The sequence below is a fragment of the Ambystoma mexicanum genome, chromosome 5q (genome assembly GCF_040938575.1).
Source record: "Ambystoma mexicanum isolate Mex_15411 chromosome 5q, UKY_AmexF1_1, whole genome shotgun sequence".
Classification (NCBI taxonomy): Eukaryota; Metazoa; Chordata; class Amphibia; order Caudata; family Ambystomatidae; genus Ambystoma; species Ambystoma mexicanum.
The window spans coordinates 890,388,924-890,403,880 of record NC_090933.1 but is presented as its reverse complement, the minus strand read 5'-3'; positions in this window follow the sequence as shown (position 1 = coordinate 890,403,880).

The window sequence follows — 14,957 nt, the reverse complement described above, 5'->3', positions numbered from 1 at the left end:
GTGCACAGCACTCCGCATTTGGAGATGAACGCCGGAGAGGGAGCAGCGCTTCCTTTTCAACACCGGCCATCAGCATGAGAACAAGCAGATAACCCCGAGGTAAGATGCCATTATTTGCAGAGAAATCTGGACGCCGGCAGTCCTAAGGACAATGTTAGGCATTTTCACCTATATCAATAACAACACCTTTATTTCTTTGACCCTCTCCAACTGCTCCCTGTATTTTTCTCTTTTCTTTAAAACAGATCAGTAAAATCTGCCACCAGGAGCTCTATACAGCCTCAGCTCTCCTTAAACCTTATAGAGGACGCTACTTTACTCTGTCTACACCTAATACCTACGGCAGTTGTCACTTCAATCTCCAATAGGTATGTAGCCCCCTCTTTAACATCATATTACCTTGGGGCAATCCACAGTAAACTAAATGAAATGAGTAAAACCCATCTTTTCCTCTTCCACCCAGCGCAAGCTACTACCCCTGGGGGCACCAATGTCAGAGGACGACAATTTACCTCCCGGACTTAGAACCGGCATTCTTCTGTTTTTTAACACTATTTCTACAAGCAGAAGGGCAACTACTATCTCAGCTCTGACCCGAAGATCACCAACAGGTCAGTCCCTGACTACTTCCAGCATCTTAAACCAGAACGAGTATGGTCTGGCTAGAAAATAGCTTTTTAAGAGTACCCTCAATACTGCATAGCCCCCCAGCAATGCAGAAGTAGGGCTTTTACGAATACACACTATAAGTCTCTTTTCTCTCCACTCCCCCTTTTCCCCTACTTTGTTTTCCTCCAGAGAAACAAACCCAGAGGCCCAGATGAAGGCTTTTCCAACAAGGAGCCGAAGCGCCTGTGGTTCAAGCATAAGAATGTGCTGATACATTCCACCCGAACTCCATAGGGGGCTCCTCGCCCTGGTGTAGACCAGTGATTTGGTACTCTGTGGAAATATGTTTAACCCACTTAAGAGCTGGCCACTTCAATTAGCTTCAGCTCTACAGTCAACCTAGAACTACTAGACTAGTTTGCATTTCTTACTCATTTATATTTATTTTTCTTTTTCAAAAGACAAAGCGCATGTATATGAACACATCCTCACCTTGGATTAATACAAGGGACTATATGTATAATAATACTGTAAAAGCTGTGCAGAACACTGCCTCTATATGTGCAAATTCTGTTACTCTGTCCTTTGGTCATTTCTTTACAAAAATGTGAATATGATGTAATATTTACTTCACAAAGCAGTACTAACACACCCTTGATTTATACGCTGTGATGTGGTTTAGTTCTGTGTAAAATACCATAATATCCATATTCTGTTCATTTATTGTAATATGAATATGTTAGATATAAATCCAGTCCTAGGACTGGTCCTGCTGAATAAAAACAACCTTTTTAGCACGAAAGTAATGGCTCAGGGTATGTGTATGAAACTTAAATCCAGAGTAAAATAAGCCTATTATTTGGATACTCAGCTTACTTTTGAAGCACAAATTGAAAATGATAAACTGATACAGCACAGTAAAACACTCCAATTTAGGTTAGAGTGAAAGCATTTTTATGTGGTTGGAGACTCTCTTTGTTCTCTACATTCACCTCAAATGAACAACTTTGAGAGGAGATGCTGTCTGGCCTGTTCCATTTCTCTTGCACTCATGTTTAACAGTGACTTTTTTTGGACACATTTGCAAACACTTTCAACCGCAACATATTTCTGTCTTTTGCAATCAGTACATGTCTACAATTTTTAAATTAAATATCTGGTCAAATCAGATTACATTTGGATTACTTTGGGTAGGTTTGTTCCTCAATACTCCTCTGATTCTCAGAGGTCAAACCAAAGTGGTTCTTCAACAAAACATGAATAACCCGCCAAACACATAGTGATTTTAAATAAAAATGACAGGCCTGCTATCGCTTGCCCCTTTCATGAGTCAGAACAGCATGCTAAATCACAGACGAGCCCCCATTTTGTAACAATATCTGTTGAGGACCACTATCAACATAGGAAGGACCTTCTCCCCCCTAGTTAAAGCACACAACAAATACTGCTATTCCTTTAATATTTAGTTTGCTTAGCCCTGTCTGAACAACATATCATATCACCAAGGCTTTCTCCCCCTGTGCTACACTAAGCCAAGAACCAGGCTGGGGTATTGAGATAATAAATATTTTTTATTAACAAAGGGTTTTAATAGATATCTAGAAAACAATTATTTTATACAGGCCTTCTCTGTGGCATCCAAATCAAGTTCCTCTTTTTATCTCCTGCACTGCAAATTGCAAATGATTAAATCACACAATGCCTTGCGATATGACAGTACAATTGGGAAAATTGTTAGTTGGTTATCATCTTAGACAGGCATTTATACATTCAATAGGAACGTGGGCTTAATCTCTCTGCACCCAAAATACATGCATTAGAGAACACACACAGTTTATTTTGAATCAGCACCTTTGTTCCTTCTTCACCCCAATGCAGTCTCAGGCAAAAGGGAGCGACAGGAGAAGGACCAGGAGGCTGGTGCATACAGCAGAGAACCCTACAGCATGGCATGGGAGTTTAGACTCCCTGTAGCAGATTGAAAAAGGTGAAGGGAGTCGTTCAGGAAGGCTGCCCCTTTCCTTTCTGCTCGGAGTGCTCATTCCCCTGTGTTGGAGGAGATACACAGGAAAGTCTGAGGGGCAGGAACTGGAACTCTGACAATAAAATCAGAAGGCGGTGTGATCCTCGCTGCTGCACAAACTCTTAAAGCAACTAGTGAGTTGCTGGTGAATGAGAAACCCGGGGTGCACGTGTTTGAATTTTATTATTTGCTGAATAATTTATATCAGAGTGGTGGCATGCTTCGGATTAGCACGTTTTCTAATGTCTGAGATCCTTCCATTATCAATTATCAAACAGATGGGAATACTTTGTATCGGAGTAGTCATGTCTGTCAGGAAATACGTTTTTGAAGGTCTTCGAACATTGAGCCATTCAATTAAAGCGAAACGTACATAAACTAGACCAAAATATACCAAAGCCTGATTTACAGTGAAATGTTCAAACTTTTTGAAAGCTGCAAATTATCTGAACAAATATTTAAAACAACATTAAATGAACTGTGGAGACAAGGATACTTGTTTTTTTTTTTTACTTTGTCACTTGGAACTTGGGGAAGGGAGCCCTGTGTTCTGACCAGGAGCAATTAATTTCAAGGTTGTTTGAACTGTGTGACTTGGAACTTGGGGAAGGGAACCCCGCATCCTGACTTGGCAAAGGAAACCGTGAGACCTGAATAAGACATTTGCATCCTAAATCCAAGAAATGGAATTGTGAGACTTTTCTTTGTGGAACTGTTTTATAGTTGGGTAAGGGAGCTGAAAGGAAGCTGTGAGCTGGAAGAAGCTCAGAAATGTGTGTTAAACACTGCTTTCTTTTGGTTTCTGACATCCCTACACATTATCCAGATACATTTGTGAGGCACGTATAGGGTTTGGACACAGACAGATTCCTAAATTGAACTCTTTGACTCAGACTTTCTTAATTTTATTTAGTAAGGGAAGTCTAACCTTAGAATAGGGCAAGTTTGTTTTTTTTCCATCCTGACATTTAAGTCAATGAACGTGGTTGTTTTGTATTTGGAATCTGTTGTCTGTGTCCTTCTTCATGATGATTTCACAAATTGTGTCAGAAGTGGGATGCAGCTCAACTGATACAAGTTGGAGGACCCTCAAATTTGAGAAGCTAAGTGCCAGAGCATCAGACACCTAAAGGCTCTGTCACGTTTGATATCTGTAGTAGTAGGGATGAGACAATGTCATGATGCCCACCTCTAAGGAGCCAGGCCGGGCCCAGCAACCCCAGAGGCAGATATCATTTTCCCCAGGGAAGTCTCAGCGGGCCCAAGTCGGGGCCCTTTGGACTCAGTCCTGGCGCCAGGCTCATAGCGGACCCCAGTCCTGGCGCCTTAGGCGCCAGGCTCATAGAAGAGGATATGTGTTTAAGTGCTTGGGTGCACACTTACCTGATGCAGATCTTGCTGCTTCATCCAGGCCCTCTTGAGGCCTGAATGGGACTACCTAACCTGTAGGACTACTTCACCACCCGGGTGTGGTCGGGGAAGGATACATACCTGATTGGTGGAAGGATACATACCAGGAACTTCTTCCAAGGCTATATAAACCCCACCCGAACAGCCACACATGCTTCGCGTTGTTCTGCACCTAGCAGCTGGACGCTCACCGTGTCAGCTCCTGCATCCTGACTTCAGCCACGCCTGCCAGCACCCTGGAACACCTGCAAGGGGAGAAAGGAAGAGAATAGGAGAAGAAAAGCCCTTACCTGCTAAATCTGCATCCCGGAGTCATTTCTCCAACGGCCCTGAAAAGGAAGACATCATTTTAAAGGCATTTCGTTTCGATCGCTGCAGCGCTGCATTTTACTCACCTTTGCAAGGCGCTTCCACCTTCAGCAGCGATCTTCCGGATTCTGCTACGCCCCGGCGCCTAGAGGAAAAAAGACAAGAACAAAGGTGAGAGGGAGAAAAGGAATAAGGAAAGCTCAGTTTCCTTTTAAGTCTTACCTGTTGGATTATTCCCACTGCATTCGGGTCCTGCCGCTTCCTGGCATCTCCGGACCCTTGCCAACTAGCACAAATAGACGTGCGGTTATCCACCAGCCACCACCCCCAGACCGACGGACAAACCGAGAGGACCAATCAGACTCTCGAGCAATATCTGCGGTGCATGTTACACCAATCCGAGTTGAATTGGAAGGACATCCTTTGGATTGCAGAATATGCATACAACAATTCAGTGCATTCTGGAACCGGACAGACTCCTTTTTATACCCTGTATGGTCACCATCCTCGGACCTCTGACCTAGATCCACCTCTGACCCTGGAGATGCCTGCAGTAAATCACCTACATTCCACAATAACCCAAGCCTTCAAAGAAGCTACAACCCACTTACAGCAAGCCAAGAAAAAGTATAAAGAAAACGCTGATTTGCACCGAAGTAAAACTCCTCCTTACCAAGTAGGAGATCAGGTATGGCTAGCAACTAAACATCTACCCCTCATTGGGCCTTACCCCATCAAAGCTATTATCAACCCAGTGGCCTTTAAACTCGATTTACCATCCAACATGCGGATTCATCCCGTTTTTCACGCATCTCTTCTAAAACCAGTACAACCTGGAACCAGACTGTCTGAGCCCCCAGGCCCTGTCCAAATTGATGGAGAATTAGAATTCGAAGTGAAAGACATTTTAGATTCCAAGATAGTTAAGTCGAAACTCTTCTATCTTGTTGATTGGAAAGGATATGGACCTCAGGAAAGATCTTGGGAACCCAGTAACTATGTTCACGCACCACGATTAATTCAAAGATTCCATCGAAGATTCCCGCACAAACCAAAACCCCCGGAGGAAAAGACCTTGGGAGGGGCCTTGAGGGGGGGTACTGTCATGATGCCTACCTCTAAGGAGCCAGGCCGGGCCCAGCAACCCCAGAGGCAGACATCATTTTCCCCAGGGAAGTCTCAGCGGGCCCAAGTCGGGGCCCTTTGGACTCAGTCCTGGCGCCTTAGGCGCCAGGCTCATAGCGGACCCCAGTCCTGGCCCCTTAGGCGCCAGGCTCATAGAAGAGGATATGTGTTTAAGTGCTTGGGTGCACACTTACCTGATGCAGACCTTGCTGCTTCATCCAGGACCTCTTGAGGCCTGAATGGGACTACTTAACCTGTAGGACTACTTCACCACCCGGGTGTGGTCGGGGAAGGTTACATACCTGATTGGTGGAAGGATACATACCAGGAACTTCTTCCAAGGCTATTTAAACCCCACCCGAACAGCCACACATGCTTCGCGTTGTTCTGCACCTAGCAGCTGGACGCCCACCGTGTCAGCTCCTGCATCCTGACTTCAGCCACGCCTGCCAGCACCCTGGAACACCTGCAAGGGGAGAAAGGAAGAGAATAGGAGAAGAAAAGCCCTTACCTGCTAAATCTGCATCCCGGAGTCATTTCTCCAACGGCCCTGAAAAGGAAGACATCATTTTAAAGGCATTTCGTTTCGATCGCTGCAGCGCTGCATTTTACTCACCTTTGCAAGGCGCTTCCACCTTCAGCAGCGATCTTCCGGATTCAGCTACGCCCCGGCGCCTAGAGGAAAAAAGACAAGAACAAAGGTGAGAGGGAGAAAAGGAATAAGGAAAGCTCAGTTTCCTTTTAAGTCTTACCTGTTGGATTATTCCCACTGCATTTCGGGTCCTGCCGCTTCCTGGCATCTCCGGACCCCGGCCCCTATGGGGAAAAAAGACAAAGACATTGAATGAGCGAATGCAAAGACATTACCTGAGCGCTCATCCAGAACTGTTTCACTTCGGGTCGGCGCCATATCTCCGGCACTCCGAACCCCGGCCCCTAAGGGGAAAAAGACATAAGCATTAGCGCTTGCTGCAATTAGACAACGAACATTATTATTAAGCTTGAACTTTTGAACAGAACTTTTACAGCGCCTTACCTGAACAGTCAAGCTTACCTGAAATCCCATCAATCCTCAATCCAGTGAAGTAACTGGGTTTCAACGCGCCCCTGCATCAGAAGCAGGATGGAGAGCTCATCCTTCCAAACCCTAAGGTGAGGCTTCACGGGGAATCATGGAGGAGGTATCGTGGAGGGTTGGAAGGGAGTGGGAGGCTTGAGCATTGTTCCACAGTTGGTAATACTCCCTTTTCACACACAGGAGGGTATCCAACGAGCCAGGGAAGCCAGAATAGAGGGGCCCTTCCTGTCCATCCTCAGAGTTCTGCGCCTTCGACGCCGCGCCTCCGTGGGAACCAGGTGAGCGTTTCAGACAATTCCTCCAGGTGAAAGAAGACTGGTACCTACTGACTTAATATTATGGACATTTGGGATTGATGTTTTGGCGGGGGTAATAGACCCAGACTTCAGGAGGGATGTGAAGGTATTGTTACAGAATCACGGGAAAGACCCCTTCCAGTTTGACCAAGGGGATAAGGCGGCTCAAGGGATACTCTAAAAAGCCATGTTCCATAGCTTTAAGGAAGAATCGGGGAAGGAGAGCAGAACTATAGGGACTCAAGGTTTTGGCTGATGAGGTAACAGATGCCGTTCTGAGAATTGAACCAAGAAAACCTGCAGGGGAAGGGCCTAAGACACTCCCTGATTTATTTGTTGCCCAGAGAAATTACCCTTTGTTGTCTGAGGAATTCTTTCAGGTAGTATCAGAGACAGAAAGTCATGAAAAAGGGGGAGCCTTCCTTTTTCTGAAGTATGTACTTCTGTATAAAGGAGATACCATTTTGGAAGGTCTAGCAAAAACTCAATTTGAGAGCCCTGTGGGTGGTATTAGAGATTGCTCATTCACAACTGACAGTAGGTCATCTGGGCCAGTACAAGACTCAAGCACATATAGCAAATAAGTTCTATTAGCCCAGAATTTATGCAGACATTAAAACCTTTATTCAAGTATGCTCTGCCAGAAAAGTAGCTCACATATACCACAACCAGCTCCCTTGAATCCATTATCAATAATTGAGGTTCCATTTTCCATGATTGGTATGGATTGTGTGGGACCTCTGGTGACTTCTACACTGGGGAATAAATACATCCTAGTCATTGTGGATTATGCCAAACGTTATCCGGCGGCCTTCCCACTGAAAGCCAACATGACACAGAAGATTTTGAAACGCCTACTCCCTTTTTACTCCTGGGTCGGGTTTCCGAAGAAGATCTTAATGGATCAGGGCTCAACTTTCATGAGCAAGCTTATGGGGGAAGTTAAAGAACTATTGCATATTGCTACCCTTAGAACATCAGTGTATCATCCCAGACACATGGCCTAGTGGAAAGATTTAACAAGACTCTTAAGGCCATACTCCAAAAATTAGTTGAACAGGATGGGAGTAATTGGGACCAGATGATATCTTGGGCCTTGTTTGCAGTTTGGAAAACCCCTCAGGCCTCAACAGGATTTTCCCTGTTTGAACTCCTTTATGGACAAGAACCATGAGATATCCTGTATATGTTAATGGAAACTTGGGAGGAGAGAGAGGCCACTCCAATTCCCCTCTCCCAAACTGCAAGCAGATGAAAAGAGCACATGAAGGTTGTAAGATCTTTGGTACAAGCTCATATGGTGAAGGCACAAGGACAACAAAAGACCTCTTACGATAAAAAGGTTTCCATCAGTTCTATTTGACAGGTCAAACGGTACTCGTGCTGTTGCCTATTTGTATCCAAGTGGTATGTACCATATGAGGTTATAGCACAAACGGGTCCATGGAATTATAAAATCTCACAACCTGATTGTCACCCAAAAACACAAATCTATAATTTTAACGTGTCAAAGAGTGGAAAGAAAATCCCACAGAATCTCTGGTCATAACCGTATCTCGTCTCTTGCCTGAAGATACAGAAAGTAAGGGCCTAATTTCATCTGACCTTAAAAATAATCAGAAACAAGATCTATATGAGCTGCCAGCATTCTGATGTGTTTCGGGAAGAACTGGGGGAACTGAAGGATATTTGTATTCATATCCACACTCCCGCAGATTATGTGGTACATCTAAAACCGTATTGGTTACCTGAGTCTAATAAAGAAACCATAATTCAGGAAATGAACACCATGCTAGAGGCTAACATCATTGAACCTTCTAATAGCCCTTGGTCCTCCCCCATCGTATTGGTGGCCAAAACCGATGGGAGTTGGAGATTTTGGATAGATTTTTGCAATTTGAATGCCATCTCTGCTTTTGACGCTTACCAAATGCCCTGTATTGATGACCTGATAAATCATCTGGGTAATGCTGTATACCTATCAACACTCGCTCTTACAAAGGGATCTGTTTTTTAAAACTTTTTATTTAATGCATATGGCTAATACATTAAAGCCTTTGCATACAAATCATCATACCAATTGCAAAACAGTTAAAACAACAATTTAAAATGTTTACACATAAAAGCATTACTATTCAAATCCACATCCAACAATACTTATACAACAAATTCAAATTGTTGTTCACTAGTAGGTGCATATGCAGTTTACTTTATTGCATTTTGGTAGTGTACGCCGATAGCATCCCTTCTATGCACTCCCAAGCATGCATTGCAACTGCAGTAATCACAAGCGGCTCTGCCACCACAATCGTAGACCAAAACTGATCTGTTGCGATACTACTTGGCCATGTGCAAAACCACTCATAGCCCTTTATATAAAGAGCAGATGCCTTCTCACATGCCGTCAAAATGTGCATACTGATTTCTATATGGGGTACGAAATCCATTCATCACCGGTTTTATTTTTGGCTGCATTCTTTGCTGCCGATTATTTACAGCAAAAAAAACATTGAAAAATATGGGGTGGGTGGGTAATGGGATATAAGGTGTAGGTGGGTGCAGGGACTAGATTGCAAATAGGTTTGAAGGAGGATTTGGGGGGTAATCCACCAAAAATGAAATGCTGTGATACAAAAACATGCCATGGATTGACATTGAACCCTATATGGTTGGCAGATAAATTGGATGTTCTACCAAGAGCCAGTCTAGTCTAATATTGGCAAGATATTTAATTGCAGATACATAATGAAGGCCCTTAATGTATAGAAACATGCCTTAATCAAATAACTGTACAGTTTATGATATTTGAAGCTTTGTTTAACATACTCCTCATAACGCTGTTTGTTCTCTAATATGCCAATCGATCTCACTAGATCCTCCTCCTGTGCCTTGAGCTTTAGTTTATGTAGATAACAAACCAAGATCAGCTGCTGCTATCAGGGGCAGACCAATATTATCCACATAATTTTGTACTGAATCAACCAATTCAATGTGTGCTTTATTACACATTCAATAATGTATGTGTAATATATCAGGATATCCACAGTTACACTGGCTTGATTTATTTTCAATAGTAACTTACTACACACTAATTTTGTAGTGGTGTGTAAACAGGTGGTACATAATTCCATTCTCAACACGGCCACAGGAATGGTAGTAGGTGAGCTCAATAATGACCTAAGTATTTTTCCTATATATTTGTCTAACCAATCCACGTGATTTTCAGGAACAGTTTCTAAACCATATAATATACATGGTACAATTGCTTTAATGTACACTTCCAAAAGTCCCTCTACTGTCTCTCCACCAACCCTCTTGATAAATCCCCTCAATGCCAGCCATCGTCGCATAGCTTTGGTTTTTACTTAGACATAGTATTGTGAGGATGAAGGAGGCCTATGGAATGGTACCCCAAGGTAATGAAGGTTTTAACCTGCTCCAACTTTATATTCTTAATATGCCAGCAAAACCTAGTAGTGTGTCGGCCTTTACTCCATATATGCATAACCTTGGCCTTTGTAAGGTTGATCTTCAAACGATACTCGTCGGCAAACTGGACAAGATTGTCAATAGCTCTTTGAAGACCAAGAGGGGTGCGGTCAAGTAAAACCGTGTTTTCCACACAAGTGATCCACAGTAATGCCACCCCTCCAATATGAGGCAGAAAAGTTAGTGTTGTTCTTAATTTCTCCTCCATATCAGCCACGTAGGGGTTAAATAACAGAAGCACTAGAACACACCCCTGTTTCAGACCCCTGTTATTAGACATGGGGGAGGAGATGACTCTGTCTTGGCAAAGGTGAACCGTAACTGTTGTGTCAGTGTATAGGGCCCTGACTAAATACAACATGCATTTGTCAACGCCCAGTCTTTCTAGTTTTGACTACAGAAAATGGCGTTCGACACAGTCAAATGCAGTAGAACAATCGACAAAACATATGAGAAGGTCACCATCAGCCCCACTCAAAACATTGGTGGCCAGCAAGCGAAGGGCTCACATAGCCTTTATGGTAGAATCCTAGCTGTTGGGGTTTTAGCAGGTGTTTGACGCTAACCCATTTATGGAATAGCTGCAGCAGAATTATTACAAAAACGTTGCTTCCAGAATCTAGTTTAGCTGGTAATCTGTAGTTGTTAGCGTCTGTACAGCAGACACGTGTGTGTATCGGAAGCAATATTGAGTTGAGCCAACTGCACGGGAGCACTCCCGTTATACATATCTCATTATACATTTCATGCAGTACTCTGACCCAAAATTGTGGATTGGACATCAATACAACATTGGCTAGCACATCCGCCCCAGGGGCCCTAGATGATTTTAGTTTTGCCAGAATGTCAAGTATGTCACTTATTTCTACGTTCAGAACTGGACCACCCAAATAAGCAAAGGAAGATTTACATTTTGCAATGCGTTGGTCCCAATAGAGTCCTTTTACATGTCTTCCGGGCTTCTTCTGTTATATTGCAAATTTCTGTAGGAGCCATTGCGGCCAGATATGTCCGATATAAGTGCCAGAATTTCGGAGAAGCATTTGTATGTATCAGTCCATGGACCATTTTCCAAATTTCTGATGCAAAACTGGCATTATGGCTACGCAACCAATTCTTATATTTTGAGATAAATAACCCAATCTTGATTTATTTTTCTTGGTAATTCATGCTCTTATTTCTCTTAACAGTCCTCACCCTCTTGCATAGCAAATGCTTTGCAATATGAATTTGATAATCAAACATTCTGTGGTTTTCCTTGCTTTACACAGTCATCTTCCTCACCATATAAAGGTGAGGCTTAATTAGTGCACATAGTACCCCCAAATCACCTTTACAGAAGTGTAATATTTCTTACGGGGTGCAGGCAATCTGCACAATATAATCGCTGCCCCTTTTTAAATTGGTCTCAGACCACACAATTCTGTTTCCCTGGGTATTAACTGATATCTTGCTGATTTCAGCCTTCCTGATCTTCTGTACATCCACCTGAAAGATAACTTTCATCATTGTGTGGTCACTAATTGAGGTAGACACCATTCCATATTTTAGCGCTCTACAATGAACAACTTCAGTGTGGAATATGCTGTGCAATCGTGGGGTGCTATGCCCAAGGCCAGGTAACCACCTCCAATAGGGTTTCGGTCTTAATAAGCAACAATGGTAGGGTGTTGAATTCCAGTAGTACTTCTGACCACCACCGACACTTTAATATTAGTGCACGGGAATGCTCCGAGAGCACACTCCATTGATCATATGGTATAATATCACTGACCAAGTTAATACATTGAGCAAAGGGATATTATTGGTTTCTTTGCATGGTCCTGATAAGTAGAAAACTGCCTTTGCCACTCCCATAGAGTTGTTTCAATTCAAAGTCTTACCTTTTGGGCTACCTGGTGCTCCTGGATAAATGTTTACAACCATACTTAGAATTTTGCCAAGCCTATATAGATGACATTGTAATGTATAGCAAGATCTGGGAAGATAATTTGTACCACCTCTTTACCATCATGAGAGTATTAAGAAAAGTGGGATTAGCTGCTAATCCAAGAAAGTGCAAACTGGCCCAATCACCAGTAAAGTGCCTGTTTTTTTGTGGGTAAGAGTATTGTCTAACCACAACAGGAAAAGGTGAGGCCTCTTCTGGAGACACCCCCTCCAAAAACAAAGAAAGATCTGAGGCCCTGTTTGGGATTAATCAGGTACTACTGCAGATTTATTCCAACTTTTTCTAGTAAAACATCAAGCCTGACAGACAAATTGAAAAATGCTGAGCCCCAAAATATCAGGTGGGAAGAAAAGGATGAAATCTGTTATACAAGCTTGAAACAGGCCTTATGTCAGAGCCCCATTTTAGGCATAGCTGACTTTTCCAAAGAATTCATTCTTCAGACTGATGCTTCCTTAACGGGCCTAGGATTGTTCTGTCACAAAACTATGATGGTTTTGAACATCCCATCCTATACATCAGCAGAAAGTTCTTTCCTCAAAAGAAAATCTATTCATGTCTCAAGTTTCGCTTAGTGACAGACCATTCTCCTCGAGTTTGGATTAGTCAGAGGAAGGAGTCCAACCCTCGGGTAATGTGGTGGTTCTTGGACCTTCAGCCTTATTGCTGCACAGTGGAACACCGGAAAAGTCGAGAGCAAGGTAATGTAGACTCTCTCTCCTGGTTTCCCTGTGAAGCACCTCGGTCCAACCCACTTTGGGGAAGGGTATGTGAGAAACCTGAGGGTAATCTCACTCATAGACCCCTTGGATCCTCTGCACAGGTGGCTAGGGAAAGGCCATCCCTATTAGATCCCAACCATGAGGGCGGAGAAGCGAGGGAGGATCACCTGGGTGAAGTGTCCTTGGGTAGTGGGGTGCCCTTGGGTGAGACACCCCAACCCTTCCCCAACCTTTATGGTATGTTATTAGCCAGCTCCCCTCATTTTTCCACAATTGACACTTGACAGTACTGGGACGAAGAAGAGGCAACTAAGAACAATGAAGACTATGCTATTTTACCACTCTAGTACTGGGATGAGGAAGATGCCTGCTAAGAGCAGTGAAGGTCAGACATGTCCCTTTAATTGTGGTCAGGCAAGGCTGATTGGTCATCCTCACCTGCAGAAAGGCAAGGGGCTGCAGGTGTTCAAATAGAGCCCAGCCCAGTTGCAAAGAGGATCAACACGGGAAGGCCCAGGAGGCCGGTGCATGCAGCATAGAACCCTACAGCGTGGCATGGGAGTTGGAACTCCCTGGAGCAGACTGAAAAAGGTGAAGGGAGCCATGCGGGAAGGCTGCCCCTTTCTGTTCTGCTCAAAGTGCTTGTTCCCCTGTGTTGGAGGACCACCACAGTAGTGTCTAAGGGGCAGGAAGTAAAGCCCTGACACTAAAGGCAGAAGGTTGTGTGATCCGTGCTGCAGCACAAACTCTTAAAGCAACCAATGAGTTTCTGGTGAATGTGATACCTGGTGCATGCGAGTGTGAACTTTATTATTTGGTGAAAACTTTCTATCAGAGTGGCTGTGTGCTTCGGGTTAGCACGTTTTCGAAAGTCTTAGATAATTGTCAATGATTAAAAAATAGATGGGAATACTTTGTATCGGAGTTGTCGTGTGTGTCAGGAAACACGTTTTCGAAGATCTCCGAACATTGAGACATTCAATTAAAGCAAAACCAACAAATATTGAAGTACAGATTAGGTGAAAATGAACCATAGGATAGAATTATAATTATTGAATACTGAAGTGCTAAAATGAACATAACTCTAAACAAACCACAGTATGCTGAAATCTAATTTGACTTTAAAGAACGTGCTAACAAAAGATACTGATGCCTGATATACAGTGACATTTTCAATTTATGGCAAAGCTGCAAATTATCTGAACAAATATTTGAAACCACATTAACTGAACTGTGGAGACAAGGATACTTTGTGTCTTTTTTAACTATGTCACTTGGAACTTGGGGAAGGGAACCTTGAGTTCTGTCCAGGAGCACTTAATTTCAAGGTTGTTTTAACTGTGTTACTTGGAACTTGGGGAATGGAACCCTGAGTCCTGACTTGGGGAAGGAAACTCTGATACCTGAATAAGAGTATTGCATCCAAAATCCAAGAAAAGAAATGTTTAGACTTTTCTTTGTGGAACTCTTGTATACTTTGGGAACAGAGCTGAAAGGAAGCTGTGAGCTGGAAGAAGCGCAGAACTTTGTGTTCAACACTGTTTTCCTTTTGGTTGCTAAAATCCCAACACATTGTACAGATATAGTTTTGAGGGCAATTATAGGGTTTGAACACAGACATATTCCTAAATTGAAGTCTTTAACTCAGACTTTCCTTAGTTTTAGTTAGGTAGGGAAATCATATCTTAGCATAGGGCAAGTTAAGCAGTTTCCATCCTGACATTTAAGTTAATAAAATTGGTTGTTTTGAATTTGAAAACTTTTGTCTGTGTCCTGTTTCTTGATGCCTTCTCATGCCTTTGCATGCCTCTTCAGCACGCTTCCTCATCACAGTACTCTTGGGATTATGGGACATGAAGTCGCCAATGACATAATTAGGTCTTTAAGTGCAGGATTGATTTTCAAGGTTAAATTACTTCCCACAAAATCATTTAAAGAGGAATCA